Consider the following 12,202-nt stretch of genomic DNA (forward strand, 5'->3'; position numbering starts at 1 on the left):
CTCTCGATTCGTTCCATGAACGAGAGGTCCACAAATTGAACGATCAAACCTTTAAACAGTTAGGATCGTCTCAAATTCCCATCTTGGTCAAACCTTTAAACAGTTAGGACCAAAGCCAAAATCCCCTCTCGATTCGTTCCATGAACGAGAGGTCCACAAATTGAACGATCAAACCTTTAAACAGTTAGGATCGTCTCAAATTCCCATCTTGGTCAAACCTTTAAACAGTTAGGACCAAAGCCAAAATCCCCTCTCGATTCGTTCCATGAACGAGAGGTCCACAAATTGAACGATCAAACCTTTAAACAGTTAGGATCGTCTCAAATTCCCATCTTGGTCAAACCTTTAAACAGTTAGGACCAAAGCCAAAATCCCCTCTCGATTCGTTCCATGAACGAGAGGTCCACAAATTGAACGATCAAACCTTTAAACAGTTAGGATCGTCTCAAATTCCCATCTTGGTCAAACCTTTAAACAGTTAGGACCAAAGCCAAAATCCCCTCTCGATTCGTTCCATGAACGAGAGGTCCACAAATTGAACGATCAAACCTTTAAACAGTTAGGATCGTCTCAAATTCCCATCTTGGTCAAACCTTTAAACAGTTAGGACCAAAGCCAAAATCCCCTCTCGATTCGTTCCATGAACGAGAGGTCCACAAATTGAACGATCAAACCTTTAAACAGTTAGGATCGTCTCAAATTCCCATCTTGGTCAAACCTTTAAACAGTTAGGACCAAAGCCAAAATCCCCTCTCGATTCGTTCCATGAACGAGAGGTCCACAAATTGAACGATCAAACCTTTAAACAGTTAGGATCGTCTCAAATTCCCATCTTGGTCAAACCTTTAAACAGTTAGGACCAAAGCCAAAATCCCCTCTCGATTCGTTCCATGAACGAGAGGTCCACAAATTGAACGATCAAACCTTTAAACAGTTAGGATCGTCTCAAATTCCCATCTTGGTCAAACCTTTAAACAGTTAGGACCAAAGCCAAAATCCCCTCTCGATTCGTTCCATGAACGAGAGGTCCACAAATTGAACGATCAAACCTTTAAACAGTTAGGATCGTCTCAAATTCCCATCTTGGTCAAACCTTTAAACAGTTAGGACCAAAGCCAAAATCCCCTCTCGATTCGTTCCATGAACGAGAGGTCCACAAATTGAACGATCAAACCTTTAAACAGTTAGGATCGTCTCAAATTCCCATCTTGGTCAAACCTTTAAACAGTTAGGACCAAAGCCAAAATCCCCTCTCGATTCGTTCCATGAACGAGAGGTCCACAAATTGAACGATCAAACCTTTAAACAGTTAGGATCGTCTCAAATTCCCATCTTGGTCAAACCTTTAAACAGTTAGGACCAAAGCCAAAATCCCCTCTCGATTCGTTCCATGAACGAGAGGTCCACAAATTGAACGATCAAACCTTTAAACAGTTAGGATCGTCTCAAATTCCCATCTTGGTCAAACCTTTAAACAGTTAGGACCAAAGCCAAAATCCCCTCTCGATTCGTTCCATGAACGAGAGGTCCACAAATTGAACGATCAAACCTTTAAACAGTTAGGATCGTCTCAAATTCCCATCTTGGTCAAACCTTTAAACAGTTAGGACCAAAGCCAAAATCCCCTCTCGATTCGTTCCATGAACGAGAGGTCCACAAATTGAACGATCAAACCTTTAAACAGTTAGGATCGTCTCAAATTCCCATCTTGGTCAAACCTTTAAACAGTTAGGACCAAAGCCAAAATCCCCTCTCGATTCGTTCCATGAACGAGAGGTCCACAAATTGAACGATCAAACCTTTAAACAGTTAGGATCGTCTCAAATTCCCATCTTGGTCAAACCTTTAAACAGTTAGGACCAAAGCCAAAATCCCCTCTCGATTCGTTCCATGAACGAGAGGTCCACAAATTGAACGATCAAACCTTTAAACAGTTAGGATCGTCTCAAATTCCCATCTTGGTCAAACCTTTAAACAGTTAGGACCAAAGCCAAAATCCCCTCTCGATTCGTTCCATGAACGAGAGGTCCACAAATTGAACGATCAAACCTTTAAACAGTTAGGATCGTCTCAAATTCCCTTTTGGTCAAACCTTTAAACAGTTAGGACCAAAGCCAAAATCCCCTCTCGATTCGTTCCATGAACGAGAGGTCCACAAATTGAACAATCAAACCTTTAAACAGTTAGGATCGTCTCAGAACTCCCACTTGGTCAAACCTTACTATAGTTAGGACCAAAACCAAAATCCCCTTTCGATTCCTTCCATGAACGAGAGGTCCACTTTCAGTTGAATAATCAAACCTTATGACAGTTAGGATTATTCAAACCCGTCCAGATTCTCTAAGTGGAGATCCCACTTTGAGTTTCCTTTGCACCTGGAGATAGAATATAAAATTCTTCCTCTCCATCATCGGGTTCATCTCTACCAACAAAAAAAGAGACAAGGAGATAGAATATAAATTCTTCCTCTCCATCATCGGGTTCATCTCTACCAACAAAAAAGAGACCAGGAGATAGAATATAAAATTCTTCCTCTCCGATTCTGGGTTCATCTCTACCAACAAAAAAGAGACCAGGAGATAGAATATAAAATTCTTCCTCTCCGATTCTGGGTTCATCTCTACCAACAAAAAAGAGACCTGATTACTTCAATAGGTACACGAGTCTAAACTGTTTCCCTAATCTCAACAGGAAGTTTCTGGAGAATATCACTCAAAATATTCTTAAGAATAACCTGGCTACCTCCCAACGGGTATACGAGGTTAAACTATTTCCCGAGAACTCAAAATACATGAGTATAAACTGTGTTCCTATGAAGACTGATACAGTGATTAACAATGCGGTATCAATTTGATGACAAAAGCTGAATTCACAAGTACAAATTCCAGCTTCAATTCAAGATCTCGACGACGGTCAAGCGATGAACGCCATGCCGAAAGGATCTTAGCTATTCTACAAAGCACTGAATAGACTGAGAGACAAAGAGATCAAGTGTTGAAGCCAGCTACAGGTTCTTCTATACGATCTACCCAACCAAGCATGGAAAGGATCATAAGTAAGACCTATCTTATCCAAAGCATCCCAGAACTCCTCTAAGACCTATCTTATCCAAAGCATCCCAGAACTCCTCTATAAAAGAATGAGTCTGGAATACTTTGGAGGAGATATCTGTAGGCGTCAAAAAATGCTGAGAGATATCCAAACACAGCTCAAAAGGAAGTCATCCAAAAAATTAAAAAGAACACAAGTATAGACTGTCTCGCACGCGAGACAGTCTTTACTGTCTCAGAACTCCTCTATAAAAGAATGAGTCTGGAATACTTTGGAGGAGATATCTGTAGGCGTCAAAAAATGCTGAGAGATATCCAAACACAGCTCAAAAGGAAGTCATCCAAAAAATTAAAGAAAAGACAGTCTTTACTGTCTCGGAATTACTGTTCACGAGACAGTATTTACTGTCTCGCGGGGAGAGACAGTCTTTACTGTCTCGGAAGTACTGTTCATCCTGGAGGCTATAAATACCCTCTGAGATCGATTTTTTGAGGAGGCTGATCATTTTGAGCACTTCAGAGCAATTCAGAGCAGAAAGAGGGCAGAGTACTCGAGCTTCAGCAACTCCTTGATATTCAGGCTTTGACTTGATTTCAAGAAGAACGACTATCTTACCTTGATAAGATATCGTTTCAAATTCTCACTTCGATAAACGAAGTCAGAATCATAAACCCCTCACGATTCAATCAGAATCTGTGATTTGGTGGTCCACGGGCTAACGCACCCCCGGCACAGGCAAAGATCTCACGCAAGCAGCGATCCAAACAACGATCCTGCGTTTGTTTCTCAAGAGTTGTAATTTTTATTTTGTTGTGTAAAAGAGGTCTTATAAAAAGGCTATCTCTTTTTTTGAATTTATTGTAATCGACCGAAGATATAATGGATTCCATGACAAAACCAACTTTTGACTCAAACAGTCCAAACCATCAAGATAGGTCCAAGTGCAAATTCTTTGAATAGAAAAATAAACCCTCCTCTAGTCAAGCTCAATTTGTGATTAAAAAGCTCTTATCTGAGAAAGATTCCCTTACTCAAGGATTTAAGAGTGAGGATGTTGACAATGTTAAATTAATAGAGCAGAAATTAAAGGAGAAGAAGTCAAAATTGAAATTGAGAGAGCAGAAATTAGTTGAGAATGAAGACAAACTAATAGAAAGAGAAAGAGAAGTGAGAAGTTTTGAGCTTTGTTTGAGAGAGAAGGATGATAAATTGAATACATGTAGGATATATATATATATTTGTATTTGTTATGCTTTTAGTGATATGTTGTTGGATTAGTTTGAGGTTTGATTTAACTTAGTTGAAATTATATAGTTGTTCGAATTTTTTGGTAAAGTATTTTCTTTCATTATGTAAGATGTGTGACACAATGTTTTGCTAATGCTTGTATATTTCATGTAAAGTTCTACTCTCATTTATCATTGCATACAACATTTGGATATCAATTACTTTTTATAAAAGGCAGAAACCAAAACCAACAGTAAACCGATTATTATATATCATTATATTGCTTTTAAATTTTTGAAAATTACAAAATAACTTTTCTGCAGTTAAATCCCGCTACAGTCCAGCCGGTTTTTGCGGTTTAATTCAAATATAAAACATAAGGAAGAGTTCAAATAATCCCCCCCACCCACATGTCTTCTCCATCTATTTGAACTTCCCTCCAAACCGATTTTCCCCCTCACCTGTTTCTCCCTCTATATAATCCGAGTACAATATAGTTATCACATTCAAAAGTCACTCAAACAAAAATTCCTCTCACTAGCTCATCTCACTAGCTCAGGTAATTCCACAGCTCATTACATTCATGTTTCTCACTATAATACATTTATAACTTTTAATGTTGCATGTTGCCATGTTCATCTTTGCCCCTTTAAATGTTGCATGTTGCATGTTACCTGAGTTCAAAGGCTATATCAATATATATCAATATCAATGTCCTTAACTGAAATTTTGAGACATGATCAGAGCACCAACCAATACACAAGAAATTACTGTAGCACCCTCTCAAACAAGTTCAGCGAGCCAACTGACAACCAATAAAGAAATGAAAAAAACAAATCTGCAAGAGTTTTGGCAGAAGAAAACACCTCCAAACTTAGGAAAATCATGAATCACGAATTTATATAGATATTACCTGCGGATTGACGACGCCTCTCGCCTCCTCTTCAGCCAATAACCGTCAGTGATAAGTAGTTTGTCATGTAGGAGTTACATACCCAAGTACTTTGTCATGTAGGAGGCGATGCGATTAAGAAATTACATATACAATTATTTCGTCATATTGCCGTTTGCATAGCCAAGCAAGTTAATCATGTCACTGTCCTACAAACCACAACTAATGGATAATTACATTAGTTTGCATATTACCTATATATAAATAATGTTTGCATAAATGATGAAATTAACATTTCACTACAGATTAAAGGACGCACAGATGGCGCTTGCTAGCTACTCAACCATCAGTAATTTAACCACCAAAGACAATGATGCAATCATTAAGGTAAGGGTGATTAGAATATGGGACAATGTGAATATCAAGAATGGGGATATATTCGGCTTGCATCTAACACTATTGGATGAAAATGTAAGGAACAATATATTTAATTTAACATGTTGATTACTCTTCGTATGTCATTTTGATCGAACAATAATATATACTTCAATTGCATACGACACTCACTGTCAAGGGACAATCAAACATACTAAGATATCAAGGTTTAGTTCATTGCTTGAGGAGGGAAAGATACATGTGATATCAAAGTTCCGAGTACTTACCGCATTTGGCAATTACCAAACAACGGAGAACAAAATCATAATCTGTTTCTGCAGGCAAACAGTGGTTAGAGTTCTCCAAATAGCGGACGACAGCATTGCAAAATATAAATTTGACTTTGTTCCTTTCAATGATCTATACTTATATAAAGATAAGAATACTTATCTAAGAGGTGGTAATTAATGGCCTTTTTTGTTTTACAGTTGCTAATACATGAACATGAATACTAAGTTAGCATGAATATATACTATAACAGACATTGCAGGCATTATGAAGGAAGTCTATCTGACAGGAGAGTCAACAAATTCTGGGAAAATGTCCACAGGTAAGATCTATTAAACTAATAGATGAACAGTAAGATTGTATTATTATAACTTAACCTAAAGAGAAGTTCAAAGGCATGTTAATAGTTTAATATGAATCATTTTTTTACAGGCATGATGAGTGTATGATCACATTACGGAATAAACTAGCAATCGACTTTGACTCCAGCTTTAAAGATCATGATACAAATAATGTTGTTATCGTGGTGACTGGAGTTTTAGTTAAAAACTTCAGAGGTAGAATTTAGATCGCCGTTCCTTGCATTTTAACATTCAGAAATATAAATATTCATTAATCTTTATATGCATGTATTGATACATAGGTAACAATACCGTTTCATCAATGACAGCAATAAAAGTGTACTACAATATTGATGAAGTAAGAGTTCAAAAATTACTACAAGGGTAAGAAGGTTACACAATACATTGTTAAAACTTTGTGTAACATAACTTCTAATTAATGAATCTGGAACTATCTATACTACTGATAATAACTTCTTTGTTATACATGTAGGAATACTCACAATGAAAACAACTTGCAGTTAGTAACTTCATCTGTGAATTTATCCAATACTCAACTAGAAACAATCAAGGCTACAAAAGCAACACTTTATGAAGTAGTAAATTTCGATGCTCCAGGAACTTCACAGGTATTACATATTTATTACTTTTTTGAAATTATGAATAGATCATTGCAGACTACAGGCTAAAACCACCTCTTTCAATTATAAAAGCTACATAAAAATTGCTGAGTACATAAAAATAGATAAAAAGATTGGTCATAAAAGCTACATGATAATTGCTGAGTACGTGAAAATAGATTGGTCATGTAGGATACAAGCTGAAACCAACTCTTTTAAATTAGAGCTAAACAAGCTCAAAATCATCACATAAATTTATGAATACTTACTAGGGCTCAAGATATAAATAGATTGGTCACAAAAGATTGTCTCTCCTATAAATGTATGATGATGATGCAATGTAGGTTGCTATTATGAGTGTTACCTCACCTAAACATTGTGATTTCAATGTAGGTTGCATTCCACAATAAATTGCCTCGCCTAAGCTTTGATATCACATTGTAATAAAAAAAAGTAGGATGCTATTATAATGGATTACCACACCTAAACATTGTAATCTCAATATAGGTTGATTTCCACACAAAATTGCCTCGCCTAAGCATTACATATTTAATAATACATAATTAATATAAGATGCATCCTCAGATTCTAATCATCATCATTGCTCAACTAAGAAAACATAAAGCAAAAGAGCTCATACCAGAATTGATTACCAAAGAAAGCTTTCCATCATTAAGGTCAAACTGCGCATTATATTATATACCAAAAGAAGCGAACAACCAATACCTCAATGTAAGCACAAATAAGCAACATGCTCAATTAGCAACAAGAATTAGTAAAGGCTTCTCAAGCATTGCCCATATGAAGTTATATATTTTAATGATGCAGGAAATTCAAAAGGTAATGATAAATCTGTCGATTTATTCAAAGTATAACTACCTAATTGCTAACTGCATTCTAATACCAACTCTTTCAATTATAGGTGTACTTTTTCATATGTGATGTGCAAATCATTGGAGTTGTCAAGGAACTGGATTAGCTATGTTAGATGTCCAGATTGTGCCAAAAAAACACCATCAACTTTGGGGAAAGTCTGGTGCAGGTCATGTAATACAATGGTTCTAAGGGTAGATTGTACATTACAAGACATTTTAAGAAGCCAAGATGAGTTGGCTCAAATCAAACCATTTGGAGGGATAACAGTTGTTCTAGGGGGAGATTTTAGGCAAATATCACCAGTACTGCCAGGAGGTAACAAGTATGACATATTGAACACTTCAATTAGCAGTTCTAGATTATGGAATGAATGCAAATTATTTGCTTTGACGCAAAACATGAGGCTACAACAAATAGAATCTGAAGACAATGGCATGGCAATAGATGATTTCGGAAGATGGGTGCTTAATATTGGAAATGGTCACTTACAATCAGTAGAAGATGCATCTAACAATGGTGAGCCATTAATTGAGATACCAGAAGATTTCATTATTCATTCAACTGGAAATCCATTACATGATATTATATCCTAGACTTATCCAAATCTGCTAGAAAACTTTTCTAATACAGGCTATTTACAAGAGATAGTAATCTTGACTCCAAGAAATGAAAATGTAGATATTATAAATGACATCATTCAAGAAAAAATACAAGGTGAATAAGTAACTTACTTAAGCTCAGATTCCATTTGCGCCACTTCTCCAAATCTGCAAGAAAATGAAGCAAGCTACCCTATAGAATTCCTCAATTCATTAACATTTCCAAGAATGCCAAATCATCAAATAAAACTAAAAGTTGGAACTCCAATCATGTTGTTGTATAATCTAAGTCCAACAGAAGGCCTTTGCAATGGCACGAGGATGATAGTAACACAATTGATGAAGTGGATAATAGAAGCAAGAATAATCAGTGGGTCCAATATCGAAACAAAACACTTCATTCCAAGATGTGTCTTGACAAACACAGATTCAAAATGGCCATTCCACATGAAGAGAAGACAATTTCCAATCAGACCATCATTTGCAATGACAATAAATAAAAGCCAAGGACAAACATTAAAAATTGTGGGATTATACATTTCCAAGGCCATGTTTTACACATGGCCAGTTGTATGTTACTGTCTCCAGAGTAACTTCACCGAGAGGGCTTAAGATTTTGATAGAGAAGGAGCAAGAACAAAGCAAAAACTTTACAAACAATATTGTTTATAAAAAAAATTTCAACAACTTACAAACAGGTATAAGTTTTAACATTGTATAAATTTAATTTTATGATATTAAATGCTAGCTTTTGAAACGTTATATGAAACTCTTCATTTCTTCAGTATAACATTAAATGCTATAAATGATCTGGGCATTAATAAAGAGATCAACAAATTTATTTGTTATATCATTGCACTATCTCTCATATTTACAATGATATAATCATGATACCTAACTAGTGAAATTTTATTTTCAATGCATATTAAAAGCCACGTAAAATTAGCTTGCTACATAGACAACCATCAGTTAAAAAACTAACAGACAATGATGCTATCATTACAGTGGAGGTGAGTACAATTTTAAAATAAAGGAAGAGCCAATGCTTTGAAAGATAAACATCAAAAAAGTTGGTGAAAGTCTTAATATTGTAACATTATCTGTGACACAAATTGTATAATTAATGCTCTCTTAATTCATAAGCACAACGTTCGTAACAATGTATTAGTGCTGTGACATAGAATTTTATTTACTTTAGTTAAATCAAAATCAATGCTCTATTCAAATCGTTTACTACTTTGCCAATTTCATGTCATCATTCATATTTTTATGAAGTAATTTCGCTCAGATTTTTTTATTTTGTCAAAATTTATTGCCTCAAATGAAACGTATAACATCATATGTATTGCATTCTAATAACGTAGTAAACAACACCTCATCTTGCTATGAACATTGTAAATTACTTTGCAATATCATTTTATTGACCAGAAAATTTGTCAAAAACTCAATTTTAGTTAAAACAAGCTCAATAACTACAGAATATGAATTACGAAAACAAGAACAACAACTCAAACATGCAATCAAACTAAAACAAATATATCACAAAACAGAAATAAAATAGCTTGAAATCAGCATAAAAGCATGAAAAACAGCAACTATTCCCACAAAACATATGGCTAAACAAGATCAAAATCAATAGCAGGATGAGTGATTATTTAGTGCGGCTCAGGATATAAATAAATGGGTCATAATAGATTGCCTCTCCTATAAAAGTATGATGCAATGTAGGCTGCTAATATGATAGATTACCTCACCCAAACTTTGTAATATCAATGTAAGTTGCATTCCACACATAATTGCCTCGCCTAAACATTACATAATTAATATAGGATGTATTCTCAGTTTGTTATCATCATCATTGCTCCTCTTAAAAAACTTAAATAGAAAGAACTCATACCACTATCAACTACCATAGAAAGCCATTCGTCATTAAGATACAACCAAGCAGTACATACAACAAGAAGCCAACAAACAATACCTCAATGCAAGCACAAATAGCAAACTATATCAATTAACAAGAAGAATATAACAAACACAATCATTAGCTATATGAATTGCATCATCTAAAATTTCCTATTACCAAAATATATTACTTTGTGTGGGTATTTATTATTTAACTCCATTAATGCAAACATATATGCAAATCACCAGAAGGAGTAAAATAGACTGTTGTGGGTATAACATAAGCTAATAAAAAATTATGTTACTTAAACCATCAAAGGGTGGATGTATCCCATTATTCGCCCGTTGAATTGCTCCATCAAAGATATATGTAAATCACATGAAATCAACAATTCACAAGAATTAATAAAGAATAAACTCCAAGAACAACATTCCACAATCAAACACAGCGGTGAGATTTCGTTTCATGTTAAAATCATGCCTTAACACAGAAGTTAAGCGAAGGAAATTAATATTAGCCCTTTGAACTTTAAGACTTCAATGACATAGCAAACAACAGTGTTCAGGAAACAATCAAATAACTTTCTTATGCATGTCTAAATATATTACGTTTCTACAATTTGAACATTTATGAGCAAATGTCACATACTTTTTTCATGTCTACTTCTGATCATCATAAACTATTATGATTAACCTATTAATTTTCATTTTCCTTTGCCTTAAAATTACACAGCAAATAAATATATATTCTCAAATACTCATTGAAAGTCATGCTCAGGAAAAAAATCAATAATACAAAAATTTACTACTTACAAACAGATTAACATGCACAATAAATGGATGAATCCCATTCTTGGGTCGTTGCATTAATCCCTCAAAGGTATATTTAAAGCACATGAAGTCGACGAAAACATGAATTACTAAAGAGGAACGTCCAACAACAAGATTCAATGATCAAACACAACGGCTACATTTCGCATAGTGTTAAAACCATGCCTTACTACAAAATTCAAGGGAAAATGATTAACAGCAGCCCATTGAATTTTAAGAACGTCGATGGCATGGCAAACGAGCAAATATTAAGTACTTTTTTCATGTTTACTTCTAATTATCATAAATTGTTACGATTATGCTATATTTTTGCTTTTCCTTTGACTTTAAATTACACAATATAGAAATATATATTCTCATATATTCATGGCAAGTGACGCAAAGGAATCATTTCAATAATAGAGAAAACAGCTACTTACAAAGATATCAACATGCAGAAAAATGGCAAATAAATGAACAACGGACGAAAAATGAATAATAACAGGCCAGAATAACATGCGAATAAATTTCAAAAGAATTCAACTACTTAAAAGGATATTAACATGCAAAATATTAGGATATTTCACATGCAAAACTAATAATTTTATTTTTAACCTAATAATAGATAGATCAACTACTAATTATAAAAATATAAAGGATCAAGTAAAACAATAATTTCCAAGGAATCAGAGATTCAATTGCTTACAAAGAGATGAACGTGCAACTTAAAAACGAAAAAATTCTTCAACAAACAGGCTAAAATTTGATGGATCAAACGCGTAGTAAAGGAATACACCATCAACTTCAAAGATTTGATATGCCTCTGATCTTTCAATTGCATAAGGAGAAGGGATGGACTAAACTTTGATTTTCCCTAAGGAAAGGATGACATAAATTAGGGTTTTCTCCGATCTAGGAGATTGACGGATCTACAAATTAGAACGGCAAAGAGGAAGGGTATGGAGTTAATGGGGGTTTCTTCCGACGCGATGAATCGACAGATGTATAAAAGAGAACGAACGACAATGAGGGAATCGACGGGTCTAGAAAACTTTACGCTTTTACAAATAAGTCTGTCACATTTGATTAAATAACATATAATTCCATATGTTGTGGCAAATTAAAGATTTCTCATTTAAATCAATTATTGTTTAAAAAAGAATATTCAATTTGGTATTTTTTTTCGCAAATAAGTCATTCCGGTATAACAGAATTAAGGTT

The 12,202-nt window shown here is 34.6% G+C and overlaps 1 long non-coding RNA gene across 2 annotated transcripts; it reads right to left on the reverse strand.

The window, feature by feature from the left end:
- On the reverse strand, positions 4,533–11,999 carry LOC109821997. Of its 2 annotated transcripts, XR_002241994.1 has the most exons (3): positions 5,192–11,999; positions 5,032–5,083; positions 4,533–4,952 (listed from the first exon to the last, which is right to left on the reverse strand). It is a non-coding gene; the product is annotated as an uncharacterized LOC109821997 (long non-coding RNA). The 2 variants fall into 2 exon arrangements; XR_002241993.1 differs by having other exon boundaries at positions 5,032–11,999.

Source organism: Asparagus officinalis, chromosome 8 (assembly GCF_001876935.1).
Source record: "Asparagus officinalis chromosome 8, Aspof.V1, whole genome shotgun sequence".
Lineage (NCBI taxonomy): Eukaryota > Viridiplantae > Streptophyta > Magnoliopsida > Asparagales > Asparagaceae > Asparagus > Asparagus officinalis.